Source organism: Giraffa tippelskirchi, chromosome 5, assembly GCF_054371585.1.
Source record: "Giraffa tippelskirchi isolate mGirTip1 chromosome 5, T2T-mGirTip1v1.2.pri, whole genome shotgun sequence".
Classification (NCBI taxonomy): domain Eukaryota; kingdom Metazoa; phylum Chordata; class Mammalia; order Artiodactyla; family Giraffidae; genus Giraffa; species Giraffa tippelskirchi.
The window spans coordinates 130,623,146-130,639,597 of record NC_137279.1 but is presented as its reverse complement, the minus strand read 5'-3'; the positions used below and the strand labels follow the sequence as shown (position 1 = coordinate 130,639,597).

General features: G+C 38.2%; 1 long non-coding RNA gene across 1 annotated transcript in view; it reads left to right on the top strand.

Moving 5' to 3' along the window:
* The window catches only part of LOC145504965 (uncharacterized), a 67,752-nt gene extending 55,935 nt beyond the window's left edge, over positions 1–11,817 (top strand). The window contains exon 4 of the long non-coding RNA XR_014052661.1: positions 10,830–11,817. This is a non-coding gene — a long non-coding RNA (uncharacterized LOC145504965). The remainder of the gene's footprint in view (positions 1–10,829) is intronic.
* Positions 11,818–16,452: the final 4,635 nt, after the last annotated feature.

Below are 16,452 nucleotides of genomic sequence, written 5' to 3'. Positions count from 1 at the left end.
TCATGGCTCCAGTCACCATCTATAGTGATTTTGGAGCCAACCCCAAATAAAGTCTCTCACCATTTCCATTGCTTCCCCATCTGTTTGCCATGAAGTGATGGGACCAGATGCCAAGATCTTCGTTTTTTGAATGTTGAGCCTTAAGCCAGCTTTTTCACTCTCCTCTTTCACTTTCATCAAGAGGCCCTTTAGTTCTTCTTCTCTTTCTGCCATAAGGGTGGTGTCATCTGCATATCTAAGGTTATTGATATTTCTCCTGGCAATCTTGATTCCAGTTTGCGCTTCATCTAGCCCATCATTTTGCATGATGTACTGTGCATATAAGTTAAACAAACAGGGTGACAATACACAGCCTTGGCATACTCCTTTCCCAGTTTGGAACCAGTCTATTTTTCCATGTCCAATTCTAACTGTTGCTTCTTGACCTGCATACATATTTCTCAGGGGACAGGTAAGGTGGTCTGGTATTCCCATCTCTTGAAGAATTTTCCACAGTTCACTGTGATCCACACAGTCAAAGGCTTTGGCATAGCCAAGAAAGCAGAAGTAGATGTTTTTCTGGTATTCTCTTGCTTTTTTGATGATCCAATGGATGTTGGCAATTTGATCTCTGGTTCCTCTGCCTTTTCTAAATCCAGTTTGAACATCTGGAAGTTCATGGTTCACATACTGTTGAAGCCTGGCTTGGAGAATTTTGAGCATTACTTTGTTAGCGTGTGAGATGAGTGTGGGCCTATGCATATGTGGGCTGTCACACATATGTCCTTGATTCCTACACAGATTTTTATTCCCTGTCCCAGAGTGGCCAAATGGATTGGTCCTCTGCTCTGCCCCCAATGCCTAGTCCAGTTTCTAGTACATAGGGGACATTAAACAAATGTTTGTTGAATTGTTGAATGAATAAGTGATCTCTTCTTAGACTCAGTCACTAGGGTTGATTGGCTTCAGCCAGAGGCCACAGCTCTGCTCACTTACCATTCCTGGGAATTGCTTCCTCCTCATTTGCTGATCAAGTAGGTCATTGACTAGGAGGGAATTATACTTACATTTGTGAGCTATTAATACATACTGCTCAAGTGGGAACTAGAGCCTGTTCTAGAGCATCTAGATCTGGCCACAGGAGACTGGGCTTCACTCTCATTTTGAAGTTACTTTGTTGAATGCCGTTTTTTTAAATTGAAGTATAGTTGATTTACAATGTTGTGTTAGTTTTAGGTGTACAGCAAGGTGATTTGGTCATACACATACACACACACACACACACACATATATATATGCCCATGTATATATATACATACATATATCCCTTTTCAGAGTCTTTTCCCTTATAGTTTATTATAAAATAGTGAGTATATTTCCCTGTGCTCTACAGCAGGATCTTGTTTGTCTTACATATAGTAGTGTGTATCTGTTAATCCCAAATTCCTAATTTATTCCTCTCCCCACCTCATTTCTTCTTTTGTAACCACAAGCTTGCTTTCTATGTCTAGGGGTCTATTTCTGTTTTATATATAGGTTCATTTGTATCTTTTCTTTAGGTTCCACATATAAGTGGTACATGATATTTGACTTTTTCTGTCTGGCTTACTTCACTTGGTATGATAATCTCTAAGTTCATCCATGTTACTTCAAATGGCATTATTTTGTTCTTTTTTATGGCTGAGTAATATTCCATAGTATCACATCTTTATCCATTCATCTGTTGATGGATGTTTAGGTTGCTTCCAGGTCTTGGCTATTTATAAATAGTGTGGCAACTATCCTATTAAACAGTATAGTTTAAAAAAATTCTTTTGTCACGGCAGGTCAAACCTAGAAGACAATCAAATGCTTTCAAAACATGATTGTTTTGACTTCAGAGGGAGGAAGTCCAGTTGGGAACACAAAGCCTGCCCATGGAGTAGGAGTTCTGGATTCTAGTCCCTCAGCTAGCTGTGAGACTTGGACCCCAGACATTTTGCTCTCTGGGCGGCAGTGCTTTCATCTATAAAATGAAGTGAATTAGTCCAGAGGATCTCCAAATCTTTCCAGGATGAAAATGTATTTAAAGCCAGGCGTATTTAGCACATCCACTTCATCATATAGTATTGCTTTTGAACTACTAACATAATGTATCCTAACAGTTCCATTGTGGAAACTAAAATGAAGGGCACTTCTTTAGCGTGAAAATCTTTTTCTAGATTACTTTTCCAAATTAACATATAGGGTAAGCCCAAAGTCCCTGTTCATCTATATTTAAAATGGCCACAAATTTGTGTGTACCTTAACAAATAAGATAAGAACTGTAAATGACATCTATAAGCAACTAGGGGATATTTTCAACATTTATTGTGACATAAAGAATAAGAACTGTGCTAATATTCGTGTGTGGAGATTCACTGGTAACTTATCTTGCATGATAGATGCATAGCAATGCTGGGCAGATTCTGCACATAAAAGTAATACATTAGGTATTTAGAATTTCTAGGAAATTGTAATAAGAAACCAACCAATCAGGAACATAAAAGCACTTTTTCATAGCAACTGTGATTTCAACTGAGAGGTGAAATGAGGTAAAATTAAAGATGTTGAGAAACAAAGTCGCCTCCATTTCTTCTTGGCTCTATTACCTTGCAAACCTTTACTCATCTTCCCTCCGAATAGAGGCAGAGTTCTCCTCTCAAAAGCCAGTTTCTCTCCCCTGAGCTACTTATTGCTTTGCTCTATTACGGATACATGCCTAATTCCAGAATTGTCTCTGTGTCCTGTTCATATATCCTCAATTCTCCCTTCCCCTGATCCCTCTCTTCTTTTCTCTAAACACACATAGAGTTATGCTATAGAATAATTTGCTTGGTCATAATGCAACTTCTATTAAAAGTCCTTCTATTTAATACATGTGCTTGCTCAGTTGCTCAGACAAGTCTGACTCTTTGCAGCCCCATGGACTGTAGCCCACCAGGCTCCTCTGTCCATATAATTTCCTAGTCAAGAATACTGTAATGGGTTGCCATTTCCTCTCCAGGGTATCTTCCGACCCAGGGATGGAATCCACTTCTCTTGTGTCTCCTGTGCTAACAGGCAGATTCTTTACCACTCGTACCACCTGAGAAGCCCCAAGGGGCTATTTGATACAGATATCTTAAAATTGCTATCTCTATTACTTCTCCACTGTTTAATATCTTAGCCTCCTAAAAATCATTCCCTCCCAGGCAACTCTAAAGTGCCCTCGGCACTACCTTCCTTTCCCTCCATCACAGAATCTGCAAAATGGTACCAGTGAATAATCAAATGAACAGGTGTGAAGGCTTGGAGTTATCCTGGGCCTCTCCTCTGAATTATAGTTTCAAATATCTCAGTGTCTACTCAATATTGCCACTTGGATGTAATGCCAGTCACAACTCCTGCAGGTAAAAGACAGCATACTGAAAGGATCCCTGAAGGGAATTTGATGAACGGACTCTAAGGAGGAGCGGGAAACATTCAGGGAGCCAACAAGAGATGATGGAGCCCTCCAGGGAGCCAGCAAACCAAGGAGCCATCATCACATCTAGGTTTAAAGAGTGTAGCAAGCTGAACCGTGTCCCCCCTCAAAAAATTCACATTGAAGTTCTAACCCCGTTATTCAGAATGTGACAACATTTATAGATAGAGTCTTTATGGAGGTGATTAAGCTAAAATGAGGTCATTGGGGTGAGCCCTGATTTAATATGCCTAAGGTCCTTGTAAGAGGACATCAGGTACATATAGAGGAAAGAGGATGTAAAGCAACAAAGAAGAGAAAATGTCCAGCACAAGCTGAGGTGTGGGGCCTAGGACAGACCCTTCCCTCATTTGCTATCAAAAGGAACCAACCCTGCTGATGCTTTGATCTTGAACTTCTGGCCTCCAGAAATATGAGAAAATACGTGCCTGTTGTTTAAGTCACTCAGAGTGTCTCCAAAGCAGAGAGTCTGTCTCCTGGTGTCTCCCAGGGAAATTCTCTTGCATGACACAAAAATACACATAAAAGCATGTATTGGTTTACCCCCAAATTAAAATATAGGGTTACTGATTCTTATGTATATATAAATGAGGAATTCTTATTGTTACAAAGATAAACAATTCAGAAAATGATAAGGACAAAAGTAAAATAAAATGATTATTTAAGTTCTACCATTCTGAGATATTCATTATTAATGTTTCTGTGACTATGATTTCATACATGTTTTAGGCTCAGATAGATACTTACATATAAAATTTTATACAAATGAGTTCATATTATACATGCCCTTTAAAGAAGTTCTCAATACCTTTCCCCTTGTCTTCAATCTTTCTGTTTATTTACCTGTCCTTTCCATTTCTCCTGACCCCATACTTCTCCTTACCCCAGACCTAGGAACCAACATTAACACTTTATCATATAGTCTTCCATATTTCTTTCCAGGCTCATAAGTCATGTGTGAATATTTAAGTACAAATATTAGTCTTTGGGGAAACAGAGTAAAAATTAAGACTCGCTTCAAAAGATACTGCTTACCCTTATCTTCTCTTAATTTGTCTTCTAAAAATTTTCTGCCTTTTATTTTCTATTTAAATTTGTAACATAATTGGGATTTATTTTTACATGTGATGAGAGATAAGAGTATAATTTTAGTTTTCTTCTAGATGGAAAGCAAGTTATGCCAGTATTTTTATTAAATCAGTTATTTTTTCCCCTGAAGTTGAAACATCACCTTTGGCATATGTCAACTTCCCATAGTTACTAAGATCTATTTCTTGAATCTCCATTCTATTTCATTGGTCTTTTATTTTGATATCATATTGCTTCAATTGAAAGGTCTCTACAGTATGATTTAATCTCTAGTAAAACATCACTGCTTTTCTTTTTATTACTTTTGATTATTCTCAGACATTTAATGTTACATCTGCTGCTTTTCTCAAATTACTCTCTTTATTTTGAGATAGATTTACATGCAGTTGTAAGACATGATAGAGAAAGGCCATGATTCCTCAGTAGTAACATATTGAAAAACTATAGTACGATAGCACAGTAAGGATATTGACATTGATATAGTCAAAAAGTACAACATTTCTATCATCACAAAGATCCCTGTATTTACCTTTTAATGTCAAACTCACTCTTCTCCTACCCCTACCCATTCTTAACATCTGGCAAACACTTATCTGTTCTCCATTTCTATAATTTATAATTTCAAGAATGTTATATAAATGAAATCATGTAGTATATAACCTTTTGGAATTGACTTTTTCCACTCAGCATAATTCCCTTGAGATTCATCCAGGTTGTTGCTGTATCAATGTTTCCTTTCTTTTTATTGCTGAGTAGGATTCCATGATATCAATATATCATAATTTGTTTAACCATTCACTCACTGAAGAACCGGAGAAGGCAATGGCAACCCACTCCAATACTCTTGCCTGGAAAATCCCATGGACAGAGGAGCCTGGCAGGCTGCAGTCCATGGGGTCGCGAAGAGTCGGACACGACTGAGCGACTTCACTTTCCCTTTTCACTTTCATGCACTGGAGAAGGAAATGGCAACCCACTCCATTGTTCTTGCCTGGAGAATCCTAGGGATGGGGGAGCCTGGTGGGCTGTCGTCTATGGGGTCGCACAGACTCGGACACAACTGAAGTGACTTAGCAGCAGCAGCAGCATTGAAGAACACTTGGATCATTTCCAGTTTGGGGCTATTACAAATTAAGTTAATTTGAACATTCACAAACAGGTTTCTGCATGAACACGTTTCCATTTTCTTGAATAAATGACCACGAGTATAACCGCCAAGTTGAAGTCATACACTAGTTATACATTTAGCTTTCTAATAAAAGGCCAAACACTTTTTCAGTGTGGATGTACCATTCTATATGCTCACAAGTAATGAATGTAGGAGTGATCCAGTTTCTTCCATTCTATCTCACCAGCATTTGGTGTTGTCATTATTTGTTATTGTAACCATTTGGACAGGTGTGTAGTGATATCTCATTATGGTTTTAATTTGCATTTCCCAAATGACTTGTGATGTTTAACATCTTTTCATGTGCTTATTTGCCATCTGTATGTCCTCTTCAGTGAACTGTCTGTGCATGTCTTTTGTCCATTCTCTAATTGCATCTTTTTTTTACTATTAAGTTTTGAGAGGCCTATTTATTCAAGACAATGTTTCTTTGTCAGCTAATGTGGTTTACAAACATTTTACCCCACTGTGGAACTTGTTTTCTCATCTTCTTTGAAGGGTTGCTCACAGGACAAAAATTTTTAATTTTGATGAAATAAAATTTACTGATTGTTTCTTTATGGACTGTGCTTTTGGTATCAAATATATGAACTCTTTGCCTAGCCTTAGATCCCCTGGTGGCTCAGATCATAAAGCGTCTGCCTGCAATGTGGGACACCCAGATTCGATCCCTGGGTCAGGAAGATCCCCTGGAGAAGGAAATGGCAACCCACTCCCGTACTCTTGCCTGGAAGATTCCATGGACGGAGGAGCCTGGTAGGCTACAGTCCATGGGGTCACAAAGAGTCGGATACGACTAAGCGACTTCACTTTCTTTCTTTTTCTCTCTTTCTTTGCCTAGCCTTAGATCCTAAAGATTTTCTATTTTCTTTCTTAAAAGTTTTATATTTTAGCATTTTATTTAAGTCTGTGATCCATTTTGAATTAGTTTTTGTATAAAGTGTGAGACTGAAGTTGAGGTTCACTTTTTTGCCTGTGGATATCCAGCAGCTCCTGCACTACTGTTGAAAAAGCTATTTTCTTCCATCAAATTGCTTTTGCACTTCTGTCAAAAATCAGTTAGGCATATTAGTGTGGAGATATTTCTGGTTTCTTTATTCTATACCCATTGATCTCTGTGTCTAATCCTTTCAAAACTATCCAGTCTTGATTACTGCAGTTACATAATATTCTTGAAATCATGGAAGCTGACTTCCCCCACTTTTCATTTTCAAAAATATTTTTACCTATTTTAATTTATTTTTCTTTCCATGTGTATTTTAGAATAATATTGCCTATATCTAGGGAAAATATTGCGTTAAACCTGCTTATTGACTTGGGGATACCTGGCATCATTACTATGTTGGATTTTTCAATTCATGAATATATGTCTCTCCATGTACTACTTGGACCTTCTTTGATGTCTTCCAACAGTGTTTTATAGTTTTCATCACACATGTTCTACACATTTGTTTTAGATTTCTATCTAAGTATTTAATATTTTGAGTGACTCTAAATGATATTTTTAATTTCAGTGTCTACACATTAATTGCTGGTATATTGAAATGCAGTTGACTTTTGTATGTTTATCTGATATCTTTATAACCTTGCTGAATTCACTTTGTGGTTCTATAGGTTTTTACATATATTCCTTGGGATTTTTCTATTAAAACAGTCATGTCATCTGAAAATAGGGATGGTTCTTCCTTTCTGATATGTATCTTTCATTTCCTTATCTTGCTTTACTGTCCTAGCCAGAAATTCCAGTACTACATATGAGAGTGGTCATTCTCCTCTTGTTACCAGTTTTACAGGGAAAGCATTGAGTCTTTTACCACAAGCATAATGTTAACTGTAGGGCTTTTTGGTAGAGGTTCTTGATCAAGTTAAGAAAGTTTCTGTTTATTTCTCTTATTTAGAGAGGTTTTTCATTTTGTTTATTTTTAATGAATGGGTATTAGATTTCATCAAGTGGCCATGCAGGGAGACTTGATAGTCTAGTTACCTCTGGCCAAGTTCCAGGCAATGTCTCCAGGGGTCCCAAGACACACAAAGATGTGAAAATCTGGAATAGAAAGGAAAAGAGTCAACTGGAGACAGTTGCTACAATATGGAAATAGACTTTAACTCTCACTTCTTTGAGCATTTCTATAATAAAATTTCACATGCTTTTCAAAGGCAGGGTTCTAGCTTCTTTTCTTTCTTACATTTTCTCTGTGTTTTTCAACAAAATGATCAGAAACTTACAGTTTGAACTCCTAAGCAAAGAACCTTCTGCCAAGGCCTTGCGTGTGTAGTGTCTAGTTCGACTCTCTTTTCCAGAGATAGAAAATGAAACCCCGTGTATCTGTTCCCTAGAATATAAAAACCACCACTTCACTGCTAGTCTTGTCACTAGGAAAGTGTTAATTGGTATTAGTTGAAGGCAGATTATCTTGGCCTCTGTTAATATTGTGTCCCTTGTTCTTTTCTGCCATAGAAAAAGCACTGTTATAATTGACAGGCAGCACCACAGCTTCCCAGGTAGGGATAAGAGAAGTATTGCTAATTTGATCAGTGTCACACTTGCTTTGTTCTTCATTATATTGAAGGGGAAGTCAAAGCTTTGGGGAGCCTGCAGGGGGAAAGAAGTGATCCTGGCCCCAGCTGTTACCTAGGAACCCAAGCAATCCTGGAGGGCAAGGGACAGTCTTACCCCAAACCTCAAAGTAAAGTGGAATCATCGCTTCCTTGTGATAAAAAGATTTTATTCCAAATTCTTTCCTTCCTTCACTCATACAAATATTACTGAGCAGCCAAGACAGGCACTGGAGACAGGGCTCCCCTCTTCAGATAACTTATATCCTGGTAAGAAAGACAAATGTATGACCTAATTTCAATTATTAATAAGAGCCACAAAGAAATGCAATGCAGAGAGGGTGACAGTGATGGAGCAAGCATGCTATTTTAGATAGAGTGGCCAGAGTGGCCTCTCAGAGGGCTGACATTTGAGCAGAGATCTAAATGAAGTGAGGAAGCAAGCAATGCAAAGTTCTAGGGGCAGAGATTCCATGATGAAGTACAAAGGCCCTGAGGCAGGATAATGCTGGGCGTGGCTGAAAATCAGCAAGGACTTCCCAGGCAGTGCTAGTGGTAAAAAATCTGCCTTTTAACGCAGGAAACCCCAGAGATTTGGGTTCAACTCCTGGGTCAGGAATATCACCTGAAGTAGGAAAAGACACCCTACTCCAATATTCTTGCCTGGAAAAGTCCATGGACAGTGTAGCCTGGTGGGCTACAGTCCATGGGGCCACAAAGAATTGAAAGCGACTGAGCACACACACACACAAGGCCAGTGCAATACCTATCTTATACCAGGCAAGAGGGCCCCCATCCCCCCGACCCCGTCCTCAGCCTCTGTTTCAGAAAGCCTTACATATCACACACATGCACACATATCCCCAGAAATGGCAACTATGTGGATGCGTCCATCACACAGAAGCTGGTGATCTGCTCTGGTTACAACAGCACAACCTGTAATTTTAAACAGCTGCCCTCATTATTTGCTCTACCCAGGTTCCAGACAATTGTTTCTCCATATCTTTGGCTCTATGTCCTCAAAACAAAAGGCAACTGTGTCCAACTGCAAAGGTTTGAGTTTTGCTGAGCTGACATAGCCTTAGTCAGACTACAGTGAGTGAGGGTTTTGAGACATGGAAACACTTTGGCTTACAAAAAAGACAAATCAATTAACTTTTAAATCCTTTTTCTCAGAAAACATGAACACAGTTGATGCTTGCATAATGAAGGTTGTTCTCCATAGCACAAAGTATCCATTTCCTTGTTTCTCTTCCCATGCCATTTCCTGGCTCTTGCAGTGTGCACAAATTCGGGTGGTATTTGCAGGTTATGTATGGACACTGGGAACATCCCTCAATATTATTCAATACATGTTTCTCCTAAATTTGTAGACGTGTAGGCTCAGATGTTGACAGGTGTGAAGCATGATACTGAGACAACTAGATCCAGAGTTTTGCATATTTTACAATTATAAAATATTGAATGGTATTTAATTTTCAAAAATTAAGTAAAAATAGCTTTAAAAATTAAATAAAATTTCAACTTTACTAATTTCATTCAAAACTTTGATAGTCATTAATTACAGTTTGTATTTGCCTTTTAACCTAATAGATAATCTGACTATTTTAGAAGAAAACTTTTGAAAACATAAAAATCTTAATCTTTTAATTTTGTCTTTCTTAAACACCCAGATATACACAATGATAATTAAATTCAGATGTCTAATATCTTATAGAACTTCAGTTATATAAATCATAAACCACAGCTTCACACATTTTTTTTGCCTTTGTCATTAGAAAGGTATGTTTGCTAAAATGGGAGAATATAATATATTTTGTTTAATAGTTTATTAGCTTGATTAAAATTTTTAATATTTAGAAATACGGAATGTGGTCCTCAATTTTTACCTCTTGCCTAGGTCCCACAAATGTTAGGAATGTGTCTGGGCCAATGAACCTAGAGCTACAGCTGACTCACATAGGGCCCACTAAGCCATGGTAAGGAGTTGGGATTGATTCCAAGTTGGATGGGAAGTCATTAGATTTGTGGTCTGGGTAGCAGCAAACTGGAAGTTCATCTCTGTGTAGGACCAATTCAACACTGATTTTTTGAAAAGAAAGATATTAGATGAAGGATTTTTGAACACCCCCACTCCACTTTTGACTATAAACATGAAAACTGTCATTAAGTGTCATAGGAATTCCAAATCCATCAACTCACACTACCACATTCAAGGAGGAGTCTGGTTAATCCAATACATGAGACCAGGTTGAACTGCAGCAGAGCCTGTTTGTTTAAGAAGGAATTTCCCTGGTACACAATTTCCTTTGAGGAGGCCTTGACTTTGCTCATGCAAACAAACAATGGATAGAGCATACTGGTTTTCCAGGATGAATCCATTCTATTAGGTTGGTGCAAAAGTAATTGCGGTTTTACACTGTTGAACTTTGCTGTTTGATGTTGGAATATATTCTTAAATAAATGTGGTTATGTTATACACAATTTTAATGTGCATTTCTCCTTTTTTTGCTAATGATTTATTACTTGCTATGTATTTTATATTTATTTTAGACTATGGAAATGATGTTAAACAAAAACCAAATCCAAGCGATTTTCTTATTCGAGTTCAAAATGGGTCACAAAGCAGCAAAGACAACTTGCAACATCAACACATTTGGCCCAGGAGCTGGTAATGAATGTACAGTACAGTGATGGTTCAAGAAGTTTTACAAAAGAGATGAGAGCCTTAAAGATGAGCACACAGTGGCCAGCCATCGGAAGCTGACAACCACCTACTGAGAGCATCATCAAAGCTGACCCTCTTACAACTACACAAGAAGCTGCCGAAGAACTCAGCATTGACCATTCTACAATCATTTGGCATTTGAAGCAAATTGGAAAGGTGAAAAAGCTCGATACATAGGTGCCTTGTGAGCTGACCAAAAAAAAAAAAAAAAAGATTGTTTTGAAGCATCGTCTTCTCTTATCTCATGCAACAATGACAAACCATTTTCCGATCAGATTGCGACATGATGCAAAGTGGATTTTATACAACAACCAGACAACCGGTGATGACCAGCTCAGTGGCTGGACTGATAAGAGGTTCCAAAGCGCTTCCTAAAGCCAAATTTACATGAAAAAAAGGTCATGGTCACTGTTTAGTGGGCTCCTGTCGGTCTGATCCACTACAGCTTCTGAATCCTGGCAAAACCATTACATCTGAGAAGTAAACTCAGGAAATTGATGAGATCCACCAAAAACTGCAATGCCTGCAGCCAGCATTCATCAAGAGAAAGGGCCCAATTCTTCATGACAACACCCGACTGCATGTTGCACAACCAACACTTCTAAGTTGAGTGAATTGGGCTACAAAGTTTTGCCTCATTCACCATATTCTCCTGACCAACTGACTACCACTTCTTCAAAAATCTCAACTTTTTGCAGAGAAAATGCATCCACAACCAGCAGAAAATGCTTTCTAAGAGTTCATCAAATCCCAAGGCATGGAGTTTTACACTACAGGAATAAACAAACTTATTTCTCATTGGCCATTGGCAAACATGTATTGATTGTAATGGTTCTTATTTTGATTAATAGATATGTTTGAACCTAGTTATAATGATTTAAAATTCACACTCTGAAACTGCAATTATGTTTGTACCAACCTAATATATTCAGACAGTATGTTCTCTACATTCAGATTGTCTGCCCTGAATTTTGGCTGTTGCACTTTCTAGCTGTGTGACCTTGAACAATTTACTTGACTCCTCTCTATCTCTAAAGAGGTTAATTATAGGATTGTTGTGAAGATCAAACAAAATAAACTACACACACAATTTAGGACAGAGACGAGCATATAGTAAGCACTTAAAAATACTAGTTATTTATCATTATTTCCATCTTCTTGGCTATCCAGTGATAAGACTGAAAAGGCCACATTTCAATTCTGTGAATTTTTTTTTAATTGAGCAATTCATGAAGAAATGGGCTTTTCACAACAGGCTGTATTCAGGCAGGAGCTGCATAATTATCTTTATGGAAGATTGTAAAAGTAAGCACAGCCTAAGCGGGAAATTGAATTTCATGAGCTCTCTTTCAGTGTCAAGATTCTATGTTTCTTACTATGAATTCAGCTTCCTAAGGGTTATACATCCTCTCAGAGCTTATAATCTCATAGGAAAGATTAAAATGACTCACACAAAGTGGGTAACAGTAAAGAAGGTGACACTGATGGGAGGCACTGAGGGTGAATGGTTCAGTGGAGGGGTCTGTGCAGGGAGCAGGCAGGTGGACAGCTGGGGTTTTCTTCAGCTCATAACAGAGAATAACACTGGTTCGGTAGAGAAGGAGGGAGGTGGAGAGAGGCTTATGTCATGGCCCCTAAGCTGCCCTACCAACCCATAGTTTCACATGCCCCTAACTCTCCCCATCTCAACTGCTGTTTATGCAGCATCCAGAGAAGCAGCTTCATCTGGCCACTCTCAAGGGACAGATGCCTGGGCTTTGAGAAACATCTGTGGATGCTTGATAGCAGAGGTCAGGTGAATTACCCTCTTTTATATCGGAGTTTGGACTGTGCCTCATTCCCTTTATCCCAGTGAGCTGCTCCATTTCCATTACTGACAATGCTGCATAGACCCTTGGTACTCAGAGTGTGGTCCAAGGATTAGCATCTCTGGCTTGTGAGAGATGAAATATTTCCAGTCTAAAATCTACTGAATCAGAATCTGCATTTTAACAAGAGCCTGGGCAAGTTGTATGCACACTGAATTGTAAGAAGCACTTTTACAACAGTGGTTTTCAAGTCTGGAATTGCTGATGGAGATTATACCTGAGAGAGATGGATACGCAGGTCCCTTCTCAGGCCTACTGAACCAGGTTTGCCAAAGATGGGGTCTTGCTATCTATATATTTTTTTAATGTGTAATTTTTAAAATTGGGAGCAAATATGATGATCAGGTGTAGAAATCATTGCTTTAGGAGAAAACCCAGGTTTAGTCTGGACACTCAGGACTCAGAATCCATAACTAACACCAAAAGAGAAAAAAAAAAATATGTTGTACTATGAGAAAAAAAAATACATTGATCCCAAATGATTATGGAGATTAGAAGTCACCCAAGCTCCCAGTAGCCCTGGGGAGTGCTCTGTGTAGGACTTGGCCAGGTACTTTACTCATTTGTAAAGTGGGAGTACTAAAGTATCTACCGCAGGAAGTTGTAAAACTCTCTTTCTTAGATAATAAAGCTCTTTAATTCTTGCTAATGTTGGCAAATTGGACATAGCTGTTGACAGCTACCTAGAATGCTCTCACCACAGAGACCTACATGGACCACTATGGTACTCCTTCAGCTATCTGATCAAACATCATCTTGTCCTGGTCAGGCTTTCCCTGACTTTCTCACATGATATAACACAACTTGCCACCATCATCATCACCATTTTTTAATCCTCTTTTTATTCTTCTTTTTAGCATTTATCTTTGTCTGACCTTTCAGGTGATTACTTGATAACTGTCTCTTCCAACTAAACTTTAAGATCCATAAGAAAGAGTCTTTATCTTTCTCTTAATTGTTATATCCCCATTGCCTGCCTTCCAAGCAGGCATATAGTTGGCATCAGTAAATATTTACTGGATGAATGAATTAGTCATTGCACTTTGATACTAACTTCCCTTGAACTCTTCAAGTACTGGTGATTAAAAGCTACTGGGTCTCTTCAATACACTATCCATGTATTGTGCTCTATGTGAAGGCAAGGAATGGAAGCAATATAAATGTCCATCAATAGATGAATGGATAAAGAAGATGTGGTGTATATATTGGGTTGGCCCAAATTTTTGTTTGGGTTTTTCCACTACATCTTGTGAAAAAACCCAGATGAACTTACTGGGCAACCCAGTATGATGAAATACTACTTGGCCACAAAAAGAATGAAATTTTGCCATTTGCATAACTTGAATGGACTTTGAGGGCATTAAGCTAAGTGAAATGAATCAGACAGAGAAAGACAAATGCTGTATGAAATCATTTATATGTGGAATCTAAAAAATACAACAAATTAGTGAAGAAAACAAAAAGGAAGCAGACTCACAGCTACAGAGAATACATTAGTGGTTACCAGTGTGGAGATAGAAGGAGGAGGGGCAATATAGGGGTGAGGGCAAAAAGGTTATTATGTGATTGCATGAAATCATGTGTATGAAAATTTTGAAAATTGTAAAGCACTATAGAATTTAAAGAATCTTTCATTCAATAAAATATTTTTTTAATAAAATAAAAGCTAATGGCTGTCCTCAGTATACTACCCATGTATTGCCTTCCATGTGAAGTCTTCCTGACAGGCTTCTGCCCTAGAGAGAACAAGTGATCTTCTTCCTTGTATCATGTATTCTTTCCTCCTATTATTCAATAGTTAATGTATCTTTTTCAACTTCTCTTAGACTATGAGCTCCTTAAAGAGCAAGAACCATTTGTAACTCCTCTTTGTGCCACCACTTCTAGTGCTTGTTGAATGAAAATTTAATGAATTTTCCTACCACAAAAGATGAGTCCATACACATAATCAAGAAAAAGGTCTTTCCAACTCCAGAGCTGAAGCTGAGGAAAAAAGGAACAAAACAAAGCAGATCTTCCTAAAAACTTGTTGGCTTCTGCTCCTCAATTCACAATATTAGATCACTTCCCTCATCAAGATCAAAATGAAAGCCCAGTGTTAATTATGAAGAGCGATGCCAGTAAGTTTAGAGCAGGGCCACAGAGACCTGATGCTGCCAAGGGGAGAGCAAAGTCCAGAATGAAAGAGAAGCCAGTTGAATGGTTCCCAAAGCAATATTCCAGGTCTGAGTCTCCAGTATAAGGAGACCAACTGCATCAATCATTCAGCAGATCTATGGTTCAATCTGCTAGGAAAAGCATGCATAGCACATTTATTTCCAAGTGCCCAAGCTGCTGTACTAAATAATAAAGAAAAAGAGAAAGGAGGCAGAGAATTCAGTTGTTCTTTTCCTGCCAAACTCTTCAGCCCTCACAGCAAAGGCTGCTAAGCCTGTTCTTACCTGGAAATCTGTCAGGCCTAGGAAAGCTGCTTTCCACAGGGGAGCATGTTTGGCAAGATGGTAGAGTACCCTCACCTTCAAACATTCTTCAGTATCAATTCAGAGACTTAAATGTCAACAAGGACCTACTGTATAGTACAGGGAACTATATTCAATATTTTTGTAATAACCTATAAGAAAAAAGAATGAAAAAGATCATACACACACACACACACACACAGACACACACACACATATATAGCTGGGCTTCCCTACTCAGACAGTAAAGAATCTTCCTGCAATTCAGGAGACCTGGGTTCTATCCCTGGGTCAGGAAGAACCCCCAGGGAATGGAATGACTACCTTGTCCAGTATTCTTGTTGGAGAATTCTATGGATGGAGGAGCCTGGCAGGCTATAGTCCGTGGGGTTGCAAAGAGTCAGACATGACTGAGCGACTAACACAGACACACATATATATGTATATATGAATCACTGTGCTGTATATATGACACTAATATAACACTGTAAATCAACTATACTTCAATAAAATACAATTTTAAAAAACAAAGACTTACCTGTCAACATTTTGAAGGACTGGTGAAAATCTACTTAGGTTGTTTTAAAATTTGTCTTTACTAAATCATTTTGCTGGGAAAAAAAACCTTAAGTTTTCTTTCCTTTTAAAGAAAATATTGCTTTTGGTATCTTGAAAAAGTTCTTCACATTCTTACCAAGAGGTTTTTATTTAAATAGATTATTTCTCTCTCACATGAGATGAAACCAGTTTTCTCAATTTTCTTCATGCAGTCAATATTTACTGAATGCCCAGATGCTAGACACCACTGTCAGCACAGAAAAACTAGGGTTTCTTTTTAGTGGGGGAGACAATCTATTGCAGGGAAGAGAAGATCTATCAATATGGCTGTGATGGAGAACTTAGTGTTGATAAAAATGAAGGACAGAAATGTACATCACTTAATCATTAATTCCAGAATGTACCCAATTACCGGGCTTCTGCTATTTGTATATTTGCCACATACAAACATTTTCTAGCTGGTCAACACTAAATATCTCCCAAGTGAAGTCACAAAACAAGCCAGTGTCAAGTCTGAGTAGGGAGATACACCCTCTGCCCTGATTGCTTGCAAATGAGCTGAT